Below are 22,260 nucleotides of genomic sequence, written 5' to 3' on the forward strand. Positions count from 1 at the left end.
TGCCAGGAAAGCACTCTAGTCCACTATAGTGACTGAAAAAATGGTCATGGGCTGTTATTGATGGTTTGGACTGATCTCTATGCCTCAGAAGAAAGAAAAAAACTAATGCTACCACATATAATGACATTCCAGAGGACAGTTTGTAGAGAGCTTTATTTCAGTTTCAGCATAGTAATGCCTTATGCATAAATGAGTCCACAGAGGATTGGTTTCTGCTACCCTGGTGTAGATAGAACTGACTGGCCTGAACCCTGACCCCAACATTATCAATACATTTGGGATGAACTAGAACAACAAATGCCAGGCTTTATCACCAAAAATACTGATGGTAAAATACTGATGGTAAAATACTGATGGTAAATAGATACATTTGTATCTTTATGTGTTTTCCATGTCCATGCTAAAACAATATAATAATTTAAAACCTGTCTGTCTGTTTCCCTCCTCTGCCCCACCTACACCTTAAATGGCTAATGCATCTACCATTCAGACAGATTCTTTTCATGTTAAAGGTCACTTACCAGAATAATGGATGCTTTATTTCTTCTATCTTTGTATTGTACAGTTGAAGTAGACTTTAAGTACTTTTATTTGTGTAAGGTTTATGTTTTAGAACATATTTATCTATTATCGGATTTAGAGAATAAAGGAAGGATAATACTGGCTGACTCTAAAACTAAATCTTCCCTTTCTACTGAACTTAACTTTCACTGAGTTCACTTTCTCATGCACAATAATAATCTGTTACCAGCATTTTGTATCTAATTACTTGTTCATTACATGGTGAACTCCAAGGTCTCGAGGCATGGAGTCTGTCACCTTTCTATTAGAACCAGCATTAACTTCTTCAGCAATCTGAGCTACAGTAGCTCATCTGACCACACAGGCCAGCCTTTACTCCCCACGTGCATCAATGAGCCTTGGTCGCCCATGACCCTGTCGCCGGGTTACCACTGTTCCTTCCTTGGACCACTTTTGATAGATACTGACCACTGCAGACCGGGAACACCCCACAAGAGCTGCAGTTTTGGAGATGCTCTGACCCAGTCATCTAGCCATTACAATGTGGCCCTTGTCAAACTCACTCAAATCCTTACGCTCATTTTTCCTGCTTCTAACACTTCAACTTTGAGGATAAAATGTTCACTTGCTGCCTAATATATCCCACCCACTAACAGGTGCCGTGATGAAGAGATAATCAGTGTTATTCACTTCACCTGTCAGTGCTCATAATGTTATGCCTGGTCAGTGTATGAGGTGTCTAGTATCATATATTTACTTAATTGAGCAAGAAATAAAGTATGTATATCTGAGTAAGTGAATACGTGATACCCTCTGAACCACCTCAACCCTCACAGCAAAATATAGTTACTAAAGATAAACCTAAACGCTGCCACATCATCCCACTAGTGATGGGAATTTCGGCTCCTTTTAGAGAGCCGGTTCTTTTGGCTCGGCTCACTAAAAAGAGCCGGCTCTTTCGGCTCCCAAGTGGCTCCTTAGATTTTTATTTATTACCAAATTACATGTAAAGTGAATTACTAATGTAAAAACAATAATGTTTATTATTTAAATGGCTTTATTTATATACTCAACATGGAACAGAGTGCTACAACAATAAATTATAAAATACAAAAACAAAGACCCATCTCAATTAGACAAAAAAGTCTGATTGTGTATATTATTTGTAAATTGAGTGAAACAACACAACATCAACAAAGCATTACTTAACAAATTATAAATGAAAATGTGCAAAACAAAAAGAAAAAGCAGCATCCAGGTGACAGTATTTGTAAGTCTTTAGCAAAGATTGGCATTAAGAAAAACTGAGCTGCTCATCTTTGAGGGGTTGATCCTGTTTCTCCTTTCTGTTATGATCTGCCCTGTTTAGGAAAAGATTCTCTCTGAGGGGACAGATGTTTCTACAATACACAGTCTATGTGTTCCATCACATGTATAAAATAGACTGAACACTTGGTCTCCCACCAGCTCAGTGGGTCTGAACTTCTCTGTAAAAGGGGCTTCTCGTGTCCAAACTTTACTGTTTCCTCTCACTCATTTTCCTCACATTTCCAGCATGTAATGTCTGTCTGTGTAAAGCGCCAAGTTCTCTCCCTCTCTCTCTCTCTCTCTCCCTCCTGTTCGTGTGCTCACTGTGTGTGTGTGTGTTTGTGTGTGTGTGTGTGTAACCCCTCCCCTCCTGCTCAGTGTAAACACACAAACGCCACCACGCATCTTGACCAATCACGTGCGGCTTTAACAGAAAAAAACCCGGAAAAAACCCTGAATCGGCTCCCAATCAGGAGCCGGATCCCGTCGTTCACTTTAAAGAGCCGGGTCTTAGAGCCGGATCTTTCGCGACCGACCATCACTACATCCCACTACTGTGTTCTCTTCACTGGCTTCCTGTCGCTGCACGCATTCAGTTTAAAACAGTGATGCTCACCTACAAAGCCAAAAATGGACCAGCCCCAAGTTACCTTCGAGGTCTAATAAAACCCTATTCTGTACTACGCAACCTCTGAGCCACTAGTCTCACTCAACTTGATCCTCCACCCAGGACTCGAGGAAGACAAGCATCAAGGCTCTTCTCTGTGCTTGCATCCAAGTGGTGGATCGAACTTCTCTCGCTGTCTTCAAAAGATGATTTAAAACCCACCTCTTTACTAAGCACTTAAGTTGACACATGCTTACTTACTAAGAGAAAAACTCTGGTTCTAACAGGGTTTCAGCAGTTTTGTATTCTTGGACTGTTGTCTACTTAAACTCGAGTAAGGTAATGTCTACTATGGAAGCACTATTGTAATGCCTAGTTCACACTACACGATTTTTGCCTTGATTTTTGCTCGCCGACTGGTTGCTGCTAGATTTGCCGGCTCGGAGGCAACTCGGCATTCGCTCAGCGATCCACGCCGAGTTTGAACTGCTTGTGAACATGTGTGAACTGCTCAACGACTCGATCCGAGCTAGCCAACTAAAGAGAGATACAGTGTATCACGAAAGTGAGTACACCCCTCACATTTCTGCAAATATTTCATTATATCTTTTCATGGGACAACACTATAGACATGAAACTTGGATATAACTTAGAGTAGTCAGTGTACAACTTGTATAGCAGTGTAGATTTACTGTCTTCTGAAAATAACTCAACACACAGCCATTAATGTCTAAATAGCTGGCAACATAAGTGAGTACACCCCACAGTGAACATGTCCAAATTGTGCCTAAAGTGTCAATATTTTGTGTGACCACCATTATTATCACTGCCTTAACTCTCCTGGGCATGGAATTCACCAGAGCTGCACAGGTTGCTACTGGAATCCTCTTCCACTCCTCCGTGATGACATCACGGAGCTGGTGGATGTTAGACACCTTAAACTCCTCCACCTTCCACTTGAGGATGCGCCACAGGTGCTCAATTGGGTTTAGTCCATCACCTTTACCTTCAGCTTCCTCAGCAAGGCAGTTGTCATCTTGGAGGTTGTGTTTGGGGTCGTTATCCTGTTGGAAAACTGCCATGAGGCCCAGTTTTCGAAGGGAGGGGATCATGCTCTGTTTCAGAATGTCACAGTACATGTTGGAATTCATGTTTCCCTCAATGAACTGCAGCTCCCCAGTGCCAGCAACACTCATGCAGCCCAAGACCATGATGCTACCACCACCATGCTTGACTGTAGGCAAGATACAGTTGTCTTGGTACTTCTCACCAGGGCGCCGCCACACATGCTGGACACCATCTGAGCCAAACAAGTTTATCTTGGTCTCGTCAGACCACAGGGCATTCCAGTAATCCATGTTCTTGGACTGCTTGTCTTCAGCAAACTGTTTGCTGGCTTTCTTGTGCGTCAGCTTCCTTCTGGGATGACGACCATGCAGACCGAGTTGATGCAGTGTGCGGCGTATGGTCTGAGCACTGACAGGCTGACCTCCCACGTCTTCAACCTCTGCAGCAATGCTGGCAGCACTCATGTGTCTATTTTTTAAAGCCAACCTCTGGATATGACGCCGAACACGTGGACTCAACTTCTTTGGTCGACCCTGGCGAAGCCTGTTCCGAGTGGAACCTGTCCTGGAAAACCGCTGTATGACCTTGGCCACCATGCTGTAGCTCAGTTTCAGGGTGTTAGCAATCTTCTTATAGCCCAGGCCATCTTTGTGGAGAGCAACAATTCTATTTCTCACATCCTCAGAGAGTTCTTTGCCATGAGGTGCCATGTTGAATATCCAGTGGCCAGTATGAGAGAATTGTACCCAAAACACCAAATTTAACAGCCCTGCTCCCCATTTACACCTGGGACCTTGACACATGGCACCAGGGAGGGACAACGACACATTTGGGCACAATTTGGACATGTTCACTGTGGGGTGTACTCACTTATGTTGCCAGCTATTTAGACATTAATGGCTGTGTGTTGAGTTATTTTCAGAAGACAGTAAATCTACACTGCTATACAAGCTGTACACTGACTACTCTAAGTTATATCCAAGTTTCATGTCTATAGTGTTGTCCCATGAAAAGATATAATGAAATATTTGCAGAAATGTGAGGGGTGTACTCACTTTCGTGATACACTGTATCTAGCATGTTAAATATCTGGATATCAGTCGGGCGACTGGCAGGGGAGGAGTTGTAAAACATGGGACAGGGGTATAATATAGTTTCTATCAGAATACATCAGCACAGTATTTCTGACCTTATCATTCTTGACAAAACATAACACCAATGTTGCATTGCAAAAAATATTTATTAACCTTCAACTCACTTCAGAACAATGTATGCTGTTCATGTAGCCAAATCCACTCAGATTAATGTATTTTTCCTTTTTGATTTTACGCTGCACATGATCGCTCGCTAATTGTTGACGTGCATTTTTGGACAGAGTATAGTTAAACCCCTCGTTACTTCTCACGTGTGTTTTCGTGACAAAACGTAGTTTGGGAGACCAGACAGACTCTCCTGCGATTCCTCCTGATGGTAGATCGTGGTGTGAAACCCCCTATAGTCGATCAGTCGTGTAGTGTGAACTGTACAGCAATCTGAAATCAATTTTTCAATCAATTTGGAAAGAACTGAATAGTTTTAAAATAACACTTCCATAGTATCAATTCATTTTTCCTGCAAATATCATAGGTATATGGTAGCATCTACTCACCAGATTCAGCATTAACATTATATTCTTTTACCAGCACCACTGTAACAGACTGAATGCAACAAGTCTAGGCAGGATGGACACCTCTCATAAGCAGCTTAATAAGCTTTTGTTGTCATGTTTTTGGCTGGTCAGGAATTCAACTTTCCGTGCCTGGCCTTTAAGATGAGCTGAACGTGTATGCTGTTACACCTGACAGTCATGAGGAATCTGAGACTGGAATGTAAGTCTGTGTTTTCTTTTTTTTTTTTAACAAGAGTATGCAAGTATGGCAAAATTCACATTTTTGTCTGAACATCAGATGTTGAGAACTGTTTGAGGAGTTGGTTACTGAACTTTTAAAAGTATCAGCAGTGTTAAATAGTTCAGATGGTTTTTTTTAATCCCTGTTTTTAATACAATATAAAAACCAGGAGGAACCTCACCACATTTCCCCACTTATTACAAAAAAAATAGAATTATAAGAATTAGAAATGCCACCTTGTCTTCCTGTCAACTAATATCTAGTGGCCACAGTACTTGAAATTTTTTGCTCGTCTTCACATACACATGAACTACAACCCCAAATCAGAAAAAGTTGGGACAGTATGAAAAATGCAAATAAAATAAAAACAGTCTTCCTTACATTTACTTTGACTTTTATTTGATTGCAGACAGTTTGAACCTGAGATATTTTGTGTTTTGTCTGCTCAACTTCATTTCATTTATTAATGTACCTCCATTTCTGCATTTCAGGCCTGCAACACATTCCAAAAAAGAAGTTGGGACGAGGGCAATTTAGGACTAGTAATGGGGTGAAAAAACTAAATAATGACGTGATTTCAAACAGGTGATGTTAACAGGTGATTGTAATCATGGTTTGGTACAAAAGCAGCATCCAGGAAAGGCTGAGTCTTTGATGAGTAAAGATGATCAGAGGATCTCCAGTTTGTCAACAAATGTGTTAGGAAAATATTGAAATGTTTAAAAACAATGTACCTCAAAGAAAGATTGCAAAAGATTTGCATATTTCTCCCTCTACAGTGCAAAATATCATTAAACCATTCAAGGAATTGGGAGGAATTTCAGTGCGTAAAGGCCAAGGGTGATCTTCGATCCCTCAAACGGCACTTTGATCCCTTCAAGAACCGCCACTCAACAATAGCTGATATAACCACATGGGTAAGGGATTACTTTGGCAAACCTTTGTCAAGCACTACAATACAGAGTTACATGCACAAATGCCACTTAAAACTTTACTGTGCAAAAAAGAAGTCTTATGTTAACTATGTCCAGAAGCGACGTCGACTTCTCTGGGCTTGGAGGCATCTAGGATGGACCATCACACAGTAGAAATGTGTATTGTGGTCAGATGAATCAGCATTCCAGGTCTTTTTTTTGGAAAAAATGGACGCTGTGTGCTCCGGACCAAAGATAAAAAGGATCATCCAGACTGTTATCAGCAACAAGTCCAAAAGCCAGGGTCTGTTATGGTATGGGGCTGTGTTACACTTCTGTGATGGCAGCATTAATGCAGAAAAGTACATTGAGATCTTAGAGCAACATGTGCTGTCTTCAAGACGTCATCTTTTCCAGGGACGTTCATGCATTTTTCAACAAGACAATGCAAAACCACATGCTGCACACATTACAAAGGCATGGCTGCAGAAGAAGAGGGTACGGGTACTGGACTGGCCTGCCTGCAGTCCTGACCTGTTCCCAATAGAGAATGTGTGGAGAATTTTGAAACAAAAACATGTGACAACGTAAAGTATAACCTTAATCATTTACTGAATATAAATGCTTTATTGGAAAACTTGTATTTTTAGTTTGCTCAGACATTGCCTGCATCATTTTCAGGTTATTCTGCTTATGAGAGAACCGAATTTCTCTGTAGCTAAATTTCAATCTTGGCATCTCAAGTAGCCTGATATATCATTATTTGACAGCTATAACAGTATATAAATGTGTTTCAATCAACCAAAAAGAAGAAATCTTGTTCCATCTGCTTTCAGTACAAATTGATAAATAACCCTGATGCCCTAAGGACTACTTTTCCTGGTGCTGTGCGAGATCAGTCAGAGATTGATTTTTTTTCTTACTGTGATTTGTTTCAGCTGCTCATATGCCTTACTTGCCTGTGCACTGTGTCCACCTAATGTGTTATCCAGGTGGTTTGTATGACTTAAAACAACAATAGTGTGTTTTTCCAGCATGTCTCCTGAGTTAAGAGGACCATTAAGTTAACTGTTCACCTTGGAAAACTGAGAGTGGTGGACAAATATTTGTATCTCACATAGTAAATGTTTTTACACAGCTGTTTTTAAGATGACAACAAGTTTCTTTCATTTTCAACAAATTTGTATAGGACCCACCAGCATATAACATAAAGTAATCTTAAATGACAATTTTGGATTCGAGCCCAGAATTCTGAACGAATCAGACGTTGACTCCTGTTTGCTTCTTAATCCTGTCAAACTGCCTTATAAATGCTCCTATATCATATTATAGGAGCCTTAATCAAAAAACATGACAGGATTAAAAAGCAAACAGGAGTTAATGTTTAATTCATTCAGAATTCTGGGCTACAATCAGTAATTACACCGATAAGCCATAACATTAAAACCACCTCCTTGTTTCTACACTCACTGTCCAATTTATCAGCTCCACTTAGAAGCACTTTGTAGTTCTACTGTACAATTACTGACTGTAGTCCATCTGTTTCTCTGCCACTGATGTCATTAACGCGTTACTCTAATCTGACCACATTTTTCAGTAACGAGTAATCTAACGCGTTACTATTTCCAATCCAGTAATCAGATTAAAGTTACTTATCCAAGTTACTGTGCGTTACTATTTTTGTGATTTTCCTTAGTAAAAAGATATATTTTTGCTTTCTTCTTGCGTCTCGGGGAGTGACGTCTGTCCTATGCGACAATTAAGTCACGGGCTGCGTCCGGAATCGCATAATTACAGAGTACGTACTAGATTGGAGGAAGTATGTACTTCTCGGCCGGTAAAGAAGTACATCTTACCAACGTCAAGTGATGACGTGGGGATGTCATGACGTAATATCACCATAGTTACAGACTCATTACAAACCCCACTCGCCAAAATTTAGGATATTTATCGTCTTTTTGTTATTTATTTGTCTTTAAAAAATTTTATTTTATTTATCTTACTTACACTTGTGAACAGAGGACTCCGTTTTTTGCTATCTTTCTTGTTTCTTATTCCGCTTCAATCGCCTACGCAGCTCCAGTTGCATTATGGGATACATTAGCGGACCGCATTATATAACTAATAAAGTAACTTGTAATCTAACTTAGTTACTTTTAAAATCAAGTAATCCATGAAGTAACAAAGTTCCTTTTTAAAGGAGTAATCAGTAATCAGTAATCAGATTACTTTTTCAAGGTAACTATGCCATCACTGTTCTCTGCATACTTTTTTTTAGCCTGCTTTCACCCTGTTCTTCAATGGTCAAGACCCCCACAGGACCACCACAGGGCAAAGCCAGAGACGATCGCTCATCTATTGCTGCTGTTTGAATTGGCTGCTGTTTGAATTGGTCACAGGACTCTGCCCGCAGGGCACTGTTGGCTGAATGTTTTTGGTTGGTGGACTATTCTCAGTCCAGCAGTGACAGTGAGGTGTTTAAAAACTCCATCAGCGCTGCTGTGTCTTATCCACTCATACCAGCACAACACACACTAACACACCACCACCATGCCAGTGTCACTGCAGTGCTGAGAATGATCCACCACCTAAATAATACCTACTCTGTAGTGGTCCTGGGAGAGTCCTGACCATTAAAGAACAGCATGAAAGGGGGCTAACAAAGCATGCAGAGAAACAAATGTAGAACTATAAAGTGCTTCTGTATGGTAAGTGGAGCTGATAAAATGATAATGTTATGCCTGATCAGTGTATATTGCTTAGGTAGTTTATAGCAATGGAGTTAATTAGATGAGTGCATGTGCATTCAATTAAACAAAGAGTGCATGTGCTAGACTTGCCTGCCTGTGATGTGTGTGATGCATTATGAAGAGGAACATCAGACAATTAAACAAAGAGTGCATGTGCTAGACTTGCCTGCCTGTGATGTGTGTGATGCATTATGAAGAGGAACATCAGACAATGGCAACTACAGATCGTTAAGCCGGGATTAGCAATTTATGTATGTTTTTTTTTTTTGCATTTTTCCCAATTTTCCTCCCAACCATATCCAATAACCAGATTGCATTATGCTTCCTCTCCACTGACGCTGATCTCCGCTCTGGTTGAAGAGAGCCGAGTCTGACACAATGGAGTTAATTAGATGAAACATTAAATATCTTGTCTTTGTAGTGTTTTCTAGTGTTTTCTATTCCCATTATATGGCCTAAATATTTTCAAAAAACTTTATATTTAAATAAATCACTGTAAATAACATTTACTACGTTAAAAAAAGTATGGTAGTCACAGAAACAGATTCTTGACACGTGCACGTATCTGTTTATCATTGTGCAATTTTAAAGCATTTGGTTTCCTTAGAATGGGGGACTGCATAATGCCCAGATGAGTCTTTAAAAGCACAAAGCTTTTTCACCAGATGGTAGCCCGAGAGGTCATTGTAACATATGGCTCTGGTCATAAAAGCTTTTGAATGTTTCACTTCTAAATTATGGTTTCTTGCTCACCCAGTATCACACTTTTTAATACAGCTAACATTTATATATATAAAAAAAGGCCCCACGTAATTCACGGCCATGAAAATCTCGTCACGAACTGTGAAATGAGCCGTTTCCCATGAAATATGCAATTTGCACTGAAATTCAAAATTTAAGGTTTGTGTTTAGCGAGTTAACATTTTTCATTTGTGTAGCATATGAAATATGAGGCACAGTATGCAATATGAGGCGGTCCTAGCAATCATATGGCATCATAATTAAGTTAGTGTAACAGACTTTTCTGTGGTGTCGTGTGCTGACAATGTTTGATGTATGTGTTTACGTATTGAGTGCATTTTGTCCCTTTGGGGATTCCATAAAGTGTGATTCTCTACACATGTGATTATTTCTTTGTAGTTTGTGCTCAAAAGAACAAGCCAGTAAAGTATTATGCTTCTGATAGTTTGTCTATGTACAGTGTATTTCTATCTTTATAAATTCAGCAAACTCTAAAGACGCTTGGTTACATTAGCAATCAGTTACACAATATGTCCAAGTTTAAAGCAGCTAAAAACACTACTTAGGTAACCGAGTTTTTAAGAAATCTTATAAGTCCTGTTTTATTAAAATATACAAAATGGCTCAAATGGAAATGGGGTTTGTACATTCTGTAACTTTTGTGAATTATAAATAGGGCCATACTAATCTCTTTTGATATGGGGTGCATCAATGCCCATGACATGGGTGACTTGCATTTGTGTGATGTTACCATTAAGATTTTTAGAGAGACATATTCTGGCATCAAGTTGACACATTTTCTCAGGAAGTCTGTGGTTATTTTAGCAAGATGATGCCAAGCCACATACTGTATGCTCTTCAACAACGTGGCTTCATAAACAAAGAGTGCATGTGCTAGACTTGCCTGCCTGTGATGTGTGTGATGCATTATGAAGAGGAACATCAGACAATGGCAACTACAGATCGTTAAGCCGGGATTAGCAATTTATGTATGTTTTTTTTTTGTGCATTTTTCCCAATTTTCCTCCCAACCATATCCAATAACCAGATTGCATTATGCTTCCTCTCCACTGACGCTGATCTCCGCTCTGGTTGAAGAGAGCCGAGACTGACACACGCCCCCTCCGACACGTGTGCAGTAGCCGACAATCAATCAATCAATCAGCCAGCAGAGGTTGTAATTGCATCAGTTATGAGGTCCTGTCCGGCTCCCACCCTGTATGCACAACAGCCAGTCGTTGTTCATGTAGATGCCCAGCCCAGCCCAGCCGGATGGCAGAGCTGACGAGTTCGAAATGTCAGCTCTGGTGTGCAAGTGTGTTTTTACTGCTGCAGCACCTGAGTGCCCAGGGGTTAGCAATTTATTTGTAGGATATTATAATCTTATACTACACAAAACCTTGACAACTCAGTTTTTATATAGTCAGATTTTGATTACTTCACAAAGGTAAACATCTCTTTGTAGAACTGTGTAAAGACTGTTGTGTCTTTAATTTGTCTACAAAATCAATCAAAATGTAGTTACAGAAGCATTAAAATAAGTCTGGAATTTAGTTTTGGCCCTCACAAAATAATAAACAAAATATGAAACTACAGCCACGCTGCCTAGACCAGGCTTTCCCACTAAATTTAGTCAACAACTTGCATTGCAGACGTTTGGCTGAAACTGAAAGCATTGTACACTGGCAGGTGTGGTGTAAAGGTAATGCCAGGGAATAAGTAGTTTAATCAGAATTTATTCAAAATAAATAGTGCACAGTACAAAGAGATTTTGAATACAGCATTACCTGAAACCTTCTGCCATATAAACACTAGAGATGTCTTAAATAAAACAAAAAATGACCATGGCTCCCCAACCAACCTGACAGAGGTAGATGGGCCAAAAGTTCCCCATCATGTTTGCAAAATGAATAGATCACTGGCTGTAAAACCCATGTCTTTGATTACTAATGTCTAGTCAATTTGATACAAATCGTAGGCTGTAACAATTGTAAAAAGGAATGCTGTGGTTAAATTCATTTTTAAGGAACTGTAGTTATTTATACAGTAGGTGCCTGTAACCTGTGCACCATAAAATTATAATGAAAAAAAAAAAAAACATTTGAATGAGACTAGACGTTTTTAGTGTGCCATCTAGTTCCAGTGCTAGGTGGAGCTTAGAGACCAAGCAAGCCCTGAGGGAGGGACTGTTTTCCTCCCCCTTCCCAACTTTCTTCTCTGCTTCAAGCTACACAGAAACCCTGTTGTGTTCCCACAATTAAAATAAAATATAGATTGAGCTGGTTGACCAGTCAGTGTAATTGGAGCTGCACATACAAAGACAGACAAAAGCAGTTCGAGCTCGTATATTTCGTTTTCTGTGTGCAGCTTCTGCTGGATATCTTGCAGAATAGCACACAGTACAGAGGACCATTGGTGTTAACTGCTAATTCTGCATAAACAAAGCCAGCAGTTAGGCATATAAGTTCTATTTATAATGCTGCCAGTGCTTTTCGTGGGACTTGTAGACAGGGTGCACTGAATAAGCTTAGTAATCAGTGAGTGCTGGCCATATGCCATATGCCATATGCCATATGCCATCAACTTCAGATGAACAAATGCTGCACACTAGCTCTCTTTCACCATACATAAAATTGCATGAAAAGATCCTTTACCCTTACCTCATCTTTATTACATTCTGGATTATAGACACAGTAAAATACTTGGTTTGAAAATATACATTAAAAAAACCTCATTTCCACTCCAAATCACTCAATCCACAGCAATATTATACAGTGGTAGTGAAAAAGTAAGTGCCCTATTTTTATTGCCTCTGTTATGACATATTTGTTGCATTGAATCATTTTAGATGTATGTTCAAACAAAACATACACTATATGCCCACCAGTATGTGATCGCCTGACATTTCTGGACACCCTATTCAAAAATTATGGTAATTAATGGCAGGACATTATGGTAATACAGGGCAGCTGTAGCCTAGCGGTTAAGGTACTGGTCTAGCAACCAGAAGTTTGCCGGTTCAAGCCCCACCACTGCCAGGTTTCCACTGTTGGGCCCTTAAGCAAGGCCCTTAACCCTTAATTGCTTAGACAGTATATTGTCACAGTGCTGTAAGTCGCTTTGGACAAAAGCATCTGCTAAATGCTGAAAATGTAAATGTAATGTAGCTATAACAAACAGCCTCACAAGATTCTGTGGAGGAGTGTGTCTGTAGAAAACTGTGGACTGATGTTGAATAAAATTGTGGGGTTCCCAGTTGGCATTTTCATTACAGTTGGGGTCAGTGGTGCTCCTCCACCAAACTCATTACATCATGTCTTTTTTACATTTGTACTTATTTGCCACACTGTTAACCAAAGTTACTATAACCCATTTAGCATACTTTGTAAATTTACAATTTAGGAATAGAAGTGCTTATACACCGACCAGGCATAACATTATGACCACTGGCAGGTGAAGTAAATAACACTATCACTTCATCACGGCAACTGTTAGTGGGTGGGATATATTAGGCAGCAAATGAACATTTTATCCTCAAAGTTGATGTGTTAGAAGCAGGAAAAATGGGCAAACGTAAGGATTTGAGCGAGTTTGACAAGGGCCAAATTGTGATGGCTACACTGAGTCAGAGCATCTCCGAAACTGCAGCTCTTGTGGGGTGTTCCAGGTCTGCAGTGGTCAGTATCTATCAAAAGTGGTCCAAGGAAGGAACAGTGGTAAACCAGCGACAAGGCTCATTGATGCACACAGGCTGGCCAGTGTGGTCCAATCCAACAGACGAGCTACTGTAGCTCAAATAGCTGAAGAAGTTAATGCTGGTTCTGATAGAAAGGTGTCAGAATACACAGTGCATCACAGTTGCAGGGCTGTTTTGGCAGCAAAAGGGGGACCAACACAATATTAGGAAGGTGGTCATAATGTTATGCCTGATTGGTGTAGTAATAGTATAGTACACAAATGCCTACACACAACCAGCTGATGATGAATACTTTTTCTTCCCATGAATAAAATGATCATTAAAATGCATTATGTGTGTACTTGTCTTTAACATACTGTACATTAAATATTATCCGAAGACTTAAAACAACTGAATGTAAAAAAAAACACATTCACATGTTCACTGCACTGGACTTTAATGGTGTTTTACATTCTTTCCTATTCAGAGCAACAGAAGTATTTGGGCTATGTTCCAAACCACATGTGCTCAATAGTATACTCATTAGTATTCTGACACACTGTGTTCTATTAGGATGCAACCAAGTCCCTGGTATGTTCACTTATGTATTTATCTATGACTTGGTGGTGATTGGTTTGTAGTCTTTTGTAACACTGACCACAGTGCAAAAAGAAACTGTGGATAGGTTACTAGTCTACCCCATTACACACAATGATTTGCACCTAAAGCCAACTTGGACAAGATAGTCCACCTTCTGACATGTGAGTCATGCCGGTGACAAAGAAATCTATATAATTAATATCAGCCATTTCTTATATTTGTTGTTAAAGGTTTTGGCTTATTTGTAAAAAACGATGAAGCTAAAGATATTATATTGTGACACGGTGACACAGGAGGTAGTGTGGGTTCAGCACAGCCGGGGTCCATGGCATTTGGGTTCAAGCATAGTCTTTGGTCACTGTCTGTAAGTGTTCTCTTATATTAGTCCCTTGGACCTCCTTATGTTCTTTGGTTTCCTTGCTTCTCTCAAACATTGAAAAAGTGGATCTGAATCTTTAAAACTAGCCAAGATGTGAGTAATTGATTCAGAGAGTAAATAGGTAAATGGATACAATGTGTCAGAAGCCTTGCAATAAACTGTTGCCGTGTCCAGGGTTTGACCCAATCCAACTTTGATAACAATGAAGTGGTTGTTGAAAATAAATAAGTTAATAAATAAATAAGAAAATATATTTGACCCTTTTATGACATCACTACTTAGTTTCTTCCAGGAATCACACAAACCCTACCAGAATGGAAACAACATACTGGGCATAAAACAGAATACTGGGCACAAGGTGGAAAATATATTACTCGGCCAGTTAGACATAACACTTTGCATACATTATGCATTCAATACTTGGTATGTTATGTAATGTAATTACAGTTAAAGTCAAAGATTAACATGTACTTGGCAGACTTGGTTCAGACAGGTCATCTGTGCAGGAATACTTAGAGATCCAAAGTATTATTTTAGTACAAAAAGAAAAAATACAAAGAACTACAACATATTCAACTCTGGTTTAGAAATTGGCAGATGAAAACCATGACACAGGGAGAACATGCAAAGAACCACATGGGAACTGAACACACTCTTGCTGTGAGGACACAGTACTACCCACCTAGCCACTGTGCCATCCCCATCATACTGTCCAACAAGAAATTCAAAGCAATTGGCAGTGCCTGTAGCAGAATTGGCCACTAAGTCTGCTGTATGGGAAAACACTGGACTAATAAAAGGGTGGGGGTCTTCGACGTTGTGTAAGGACCCTGGTTAGTGGACTTTGTAAGACTAGTGGAAGACTAATTGGAAAAGGGGGAAATGCATAAATAAAATTAGAAAAAAAGAAATTCTGTGGCCATGACAGAATCACATGACTTTGTACCACGGCAAAAGATTTTTTATATATTTATTTATGCATTTACTCCCTTTTTCTTCCAATTCAACGTAGTCAATTTGTCTTCCGCTGCTGTGGATCCCTGATTGCGTTCGAGGAGTGTATATTTGCTGCTCACGTGCCCTCTGACGCGTGTGCATTCCTAGCGGACCCCTTCTTTACACCCGTGCTTCTGCACAGACGTCTCTATCTGCTAACCAGGGTCCTTGCACAGCGTTTGAAGACCCCACCCACTTAGTCTGGTCATTTTCCCACCCAGCAGACACGGTGGCCAATTTGTGTTTGCTGCAGGCACTGCCAGTTGTGCCGCTAGGTGGCGCCCAGTTGACCGGTAGCAGAGCCGAGACTCGAACCGTGGAGTCTCGAATCTCGGCGCTGGTGTGCTAGCGGAATATCCCGCTGTGTCACCTGGGCGTCTGCCAAAATAATTTTTATCATCCTTAATCATTCCAAAACCATAAATGGAAATCCCAAAACTACCTTGACACATGTCCCTTCCAAGTGTGGGTTTACTTTTAAAATGAACAGTATACTGCATATATTTATTGAAGGGTTGATAAATATGCTAGCTGTAAGCTTAAACTTACTCAAGCACAAATATATTTATTGCACTCAGTAAAAGCTTGTTGCAAAAGCTGTAATTTATGGAATGTTTATAGAGGCTTTATTAGGGCTACAAAAACACTATAGGCTTCAGGAAATTTCCATAACAGCTATTAAATGGAAACAAAGACTGCAAACACATGCTCTGTGAGCCCACTGACGAAAATGCAACTATCCAGCTGTGACGGCGAGGGAAAGTCGATGACAGAGAGTCGCCAGATGACGTGAAGAGGTTGGGCTGCAGATAAATGGGGTCGTGTTTCAGCAGGAGATTATGCAGGGCCGTGACTAAACATCCTGTTGCAAGTGTATGCAGTGGGTAAGTGCCAGACTCCAGCTGGTTGAAGGGTATAGGCAAATTGCCAAAAAATACAGTACAGTATGTGCAGTGGCAAGACAAAGTTTATAAACTATTTTGAAATAAATGTGGTCTGATTTGCATCCTTGTCTTAATAATAAAGCTTTAGTACATATTGTAATGCTGGACGGAGAGAGGAGGCAGGTCATTTGCATTAGCCAACTCTTGCAAAACATTGAAGAGTTATATGAAAAACAGCCACTAGAACAAGACATGGGAAAAGGACAAGGAAAACATGAACAAGAAACTGAACTTTTCTTTGTCATGCAAGTAATGGCAGTACTCAGCCTAGAACAAAGAATACTGGGATATTTATACTTACACAATAATTGCCACAATAATGAGAAACAGGTGATGACATTTTGAGGGGGTGTAGACAGAGCAGGGGAACACAGACATGAAAACAAAACAAGATGCACTTAAATCGTTGCCATAGGGATGCTAATCAAGGGTAACATAGAGGGGAGACAGGGAGGATGTTATACATATACTGTCTTTGCTAAAACTATTATAGAATATACTATAGTGAGTTAGGGTGCCCAGGTGGCGCAGCGGGATATTCCGCTAGCACACCAGCACCGAGTTTCTAAACTCCTCGGTTGCCACCGGTCGGCTAGGCGCCATCTGGCGGGCATAATTTGCAGTGCCTCCAGCAGATACTAATTGGCCACCGTATCTGCGGGTGAGGACCGGACTATGTGTGGGTGGGTAGGTCTTCATACAATGTGTAAGGACCCTGACTGGCGGAAGAGACGCCTGTGCAGAATGCAGGGGCGAGAAGAGGAGGGCTGTACACATGTTGGAAGAGGCGTGTACAGTAACTTGCTCTCCTTGGATGCAATCTGGTATCTCTCAGCAGTGCACTAAATCGGGAGGAAAATGGGGAGAAAATGCATTAAAAAAAAAAAAAAAATTATAGTGAGTCAGTAAAAAACTAGATATTTTCTTGGTATGAATGACTGATCTGGTCAAAGTCGTGGCACATTCAGCAATTACAGTGTGCACTGCAGCAACACACCCCAGACAGGACACCAGTCCATCACAAGTTTTGGCCAACCCCCTCCGTTCCCCCAAGAAAAAAAACACTCATGTCTTTATGTAGACACTTGTCCGACTGATAGGTAATACCACAGCATCTAAGTTAGCTTAAGGGCAGGAATTCCTGTGTTGATTTACTCACATTTGGCGTCACTGTCAAGAGTTCAAGAGAGGCTTTATTGTAATTTCAGCAATATACAATTACATATTGAAACAAAACGTCATGTTGCATTAGCCAAAATTTTTTTTTTTATTTCTTAATACAAATCCTTAATTTCTCATATAATAAAATTATAAATGAATTCCCTTTGTATTGTGACGGACATAGTGTATGCAAAAATGCATATATATATATATATATATATATATACGTATATATATATATATATATATATATATATGTTTTTTTTTTTTTCATTTCTGTGCTCTTTGTGTGATCTTTACAAGTTCAACATTAATGAATGAACACTAGGTCAATACAAATGCATTTATAGATGTTTATGGCTTTATGCATCTCGCATAGTTTCTTGCCATAGTTTTCCAGAATGGAGCATGATTAACAAGAACATTACTTCCCTAATAGAAGCAGATTTAGACTTTGTGTGTTTTTTTTTATACAACAGGGCATCCTTACCTACATCCTTATCTACCTTTAATCTTTGTCTTATTATTCGACTTATTTTTTCTAGCCTTAAATATAAATGATAAATCAATATTTTTTATAAATACATAAACTGCAATTGTTGAGTTTATTTGTCTTCATTTACTCTGACTTTGATTCTTTTAAAATGTATCTTGCAGATGTGAACTCATAAAAATATATAAATATGTGGCAAAATTATTGTTTACTTAATAAAGAGACAGAAAGATGCACACCCACACAATGTGATGAAAGGACAACAATGGTTCTGAGTGCTCACGCTAACACAATAAAAATGGGCTGCCATGTCTAATTAACATCATTGTGTTTAGGATCTACTCCTGTGTCTAGAATAGTGATTAGGTTCAGCTGATAAACAAGAGCCTGGCGGCAGACCTGTGTTTGACGTAAATACTGAAGTAAATACACCATCAGTCTTTATTTACAATGGACAAAACGATGTAAAACACCTGGGTGTCTGACAAGTTCAACACAGGCCAGCTAGATAAACAGAGTTATACAATTCCATAGAATCTTCCAACTTTTTTGTGATCATTGTGGAATAGAAAGGTTTATTTAACAGCAACCTGTTTAAAAGTACTGTAGCCTGGTGCCATCTGACTACCAAAAACATGAGACATCAGATTTAATGAACTATATCAAACAACTGAAATAATAAAATGGAATTATTTCTTACTTAATTAAGCAATATTTTTCAGGGCACTCAGAAACATCATCCACATTTACACTTTTTTCCAAACAAGTAGAGCATTATTCAGAAAAGCCGAGGAACAGTAATAAAACAAAATGTTGACTATTTTGTTTATACAAATGGGTCATTCCTGTAATTGGGTGCCTTTTGGACCTTAAAACTTTTTGAAAATGAAACACTGTTTTAATTTGTTTTTCATGTTTTATTATAAAAAGGACGTGTTATACTTTCCCAAACTAATATTGGTCAAGCTAAATTACACATGTACATATACACTGTGACATCCACCCTGTTACGTATTAGGTTGGACCATAACAGCGTGGACATTCTGACATAAAATTAGCCATTAGCTAGCGAGTGAGCAAAACCATGCTAGCATAAAAGTGAATTCAGATTAAAATGAGGAGTTAGCCAACTCACCTTCCACAGTTGTTTTCCCTCCAAAAAGATCATGTGAGCTCCAGGAAATGATGTCAGTATGTAAAACAGTTCTTCATTTTAAGAGACAGTAGTAAGAAATAACAGGGTGGACAGGAACTTGATGGATGTGTGAAAAACCCTTCTAATCAGCAATAAAATGAAGGTTTAGAGAGACTTAAACAAACCTTTTTAACAGTTTTGAAAGACAGATATTTTCATGATTAAACCTCATATATCATCACTAAATCAGAATGTACAGCACTGGGGACATGGAAAAACCTCTGCTATCTAAGATAAAAACAGTATGTATACAGTCATTTTATTTTGGGGGCTAGATGTGTTTAGTATTTGAAAGTTTTCATTATTTCAGTAAGATTGTATTGTATTGTAAAAATTTTATTGTTTAAAATGTACTTAATAAATACAACGATCAGTACTGGGGACACAAAAAGCACCGAATTGTAGGAATGACCCAAATGTCCAGTAGATTTGCCTAAACTAGCCAGAACCAGCAACAATTAAAAAAGTGCAAATACCTCAATTTAGTTTATATATAATTAACCTAAACTGTTTAAGTAAAGCCTGCAAATAAACTCTTCCCTTAATGATCATGTGTGCTCTTATGATCTTTTTTCAGTAGTCATTACAAGTGGCATTTTGCAGGAAGATTTGTGAGGGAGGGGGTTGTCATGACAGCTGTGAACTTTTGACCTCATTGTGTTTCCTCTGGACAGTGTTTTTTATACATCCTCCTCCTCTCAAAAATGCCACTTTTATTTTTGTTGGAAACAATGAGGGTGGGAGGAGTAGTAACTGGTCATGTCTTAGAGACTGAGAGAGAGCTTATAGTCCGGATTTAGCGCCATCTGATTTCCACCTTTTTGGACCATTTAAAGATGTATTGATGATGTGAGAGCAGTGGTGCATCAGTGGGTACGCGCTCAATCACAAACATTTTTTGCTGATGCCATTAAAAAGTTGGTACAGCGTTGGGCAAAATGCATCGGAAGGTGACTATGTAGAAAAGTACAACTGTTGTAATATGTTTTTGAAATTCTTAATAAATAGAGTTTAAATAGGTCCGGAATTTTTTTAAGAACCCTCTATGACCATATATACACTGATCAGACATAACATTAAAACCACATCCTTCTTTCTACACTCACTGCCAATTTTATCAGCTCCACTTACCATATAGAAGCTCTTTGAAGTTCTACAATTACTGACTGTAGTCCATCTGTTTCTCTGCAATGGTCAGGACCAGGGGTGGCTCATTCCTTAGGGCGATCGGGCGACGCACCACCAAAGGACGAAAGGGAAGAAATTTTTCTATCACAGCTGTGACTGTTCTGGAGTCTGTCTTGCCTCTGAATATCGTAGTCCAATCAGCGTCGAGTTGTGTTCCGTACAGTACCGCCCCTTTTGGGGCGATTTCAGTCTGACTGAAAATCGCCCCGGATTGCTCTCATAGACTCTCATGTTAAGGCTCTTTTTTTCGAACTGCAGGCGCTGCAATACATTCTGAATGGGTTCTGGGAGGGCTCGCACTTATGTGCTTGCGTCATACGTAACTTGGTGTCGCGATCTCGTCACCATGACTACCATTACCTCAGTTCGGAGCAACTCCATGGTGTCAAGTCGTCGTAGTAATCAGGACAAATTTGCAACTAAAGAATTAGGGCCACCCAGACCAAATTTAAACATCAAGCAAGTATCTACAAATGGGGGAAGTCATATAAGTTACAAGTAAATTACAAGTAAGTAAAGTAATTTTTAAATTGTGAATTGTGATTGCACTTATTGTATCACCCCAATTGTTTAATTGTACTTCTTTATTCATTGCACATCAGTTGCAATTGTTAGTGTAAAGGCTTTACTTAATTTTATGATTAATGTTAAAGCTGGTCTCTCTCCATGTTCAAAGTTATTTGTGAGGGCAAACTGACAGATGACTTAAGATGTTAATTATTTAAGCTTTAATTTACCCATTGAACGGGTCACCTTGGCCATCATCGCAACAATTGCCCCCCCTGAGAGATTTGGCAGGAGCCGCCACTGGTCAGGACCACCACAGGACCACCACAGAGCAGGTATTATTTGGGTGGTGGATCATTCTCAGCACTAAAGTGACACTGACATGGTGGTGGTGTGTTAGTGTGTGTTGTGCTGGTATGTTGTACTGGTGCTGGTGTGTTGTGCTCTGTCCACTGTATTAGACACTTCTACCTAGTTGGTCCACCTTCTAGATGTAAAGTCAGAGATGATCGCACATCTATTGCTGCTGTTTGAGTTGGTCATCTTCTAGACCTTCATCAGTGGTCACAGGACGCTGCCTACGGGGCGCTGTTGGCTGGATATATTCTTGGTTGGGGACAATTTTCAGTCCAGCAGTGACAGTGAGATGTTTAAAAACTCCATCAGCGCTGCTGTGTCTGATCCACTCATACCAGCACAACACACACTAACACACCACCACCTTGTTAGTGTCACTGCATTGCTGAGAATGATCCAACACCTAAATAATACCTGCTCTGTAGTGGTCCTAGGAGAGTCCTGGCCATCAAAGAACAGCATGTAAGGGGGCTAACAAAGCATGCAGAGAAACAGATGGACTACAGTCAGTAACTGTAGAACTAGAAAGTGCTCCTATATGGTAAGTGGAAATGATAAAATGGACAGTGAGTGTAGAAACAAGGAGGTGGTTTTAATGTTATGCCTGATTCAGTCTGAATTCAGTCACTTGGATGAGTGACGAGACGTATCTCTACGACAAACTTGTGTCCAGATGTGATTAAACTCTGTGGATTTGTGTACCTGGATAATTGAGCATGCATCAATGTAAAATGAATAATTTATACACGTATGAAAACCTACACCAAGGTATTGGGTGAGCTGCCCTTTCGAATGGGTCAACCCTCAGTGGGCATGAAGCTGTGTAGCATACTACCTGCTGCACCACTCATCTAAAAATTTTCTTTCTTTTAATTATAGCTTGTGCTAGTTAAACAAAAATAATACAATTATTTTATAACAATTATTAACATAAAGAAACAGTATAAAGAAATTAAAAAGAAAAA

The sequence above is a fragment of the Trichomycterus rosablanca genome, chromosome 4 (assembly GCF_030014385.1).
Source record: "Trichomycterus rosablanca isolate fTriRos1 chromosome 4, fTriRos1.hap1, whole genome shotgun sequence".
NCBI lineage: Eukaryota > Metazoa > Chordata > Actinopteri > Siluriformes > Trichomycteridae > Trichomycterus > Trichomycterus rosablanca.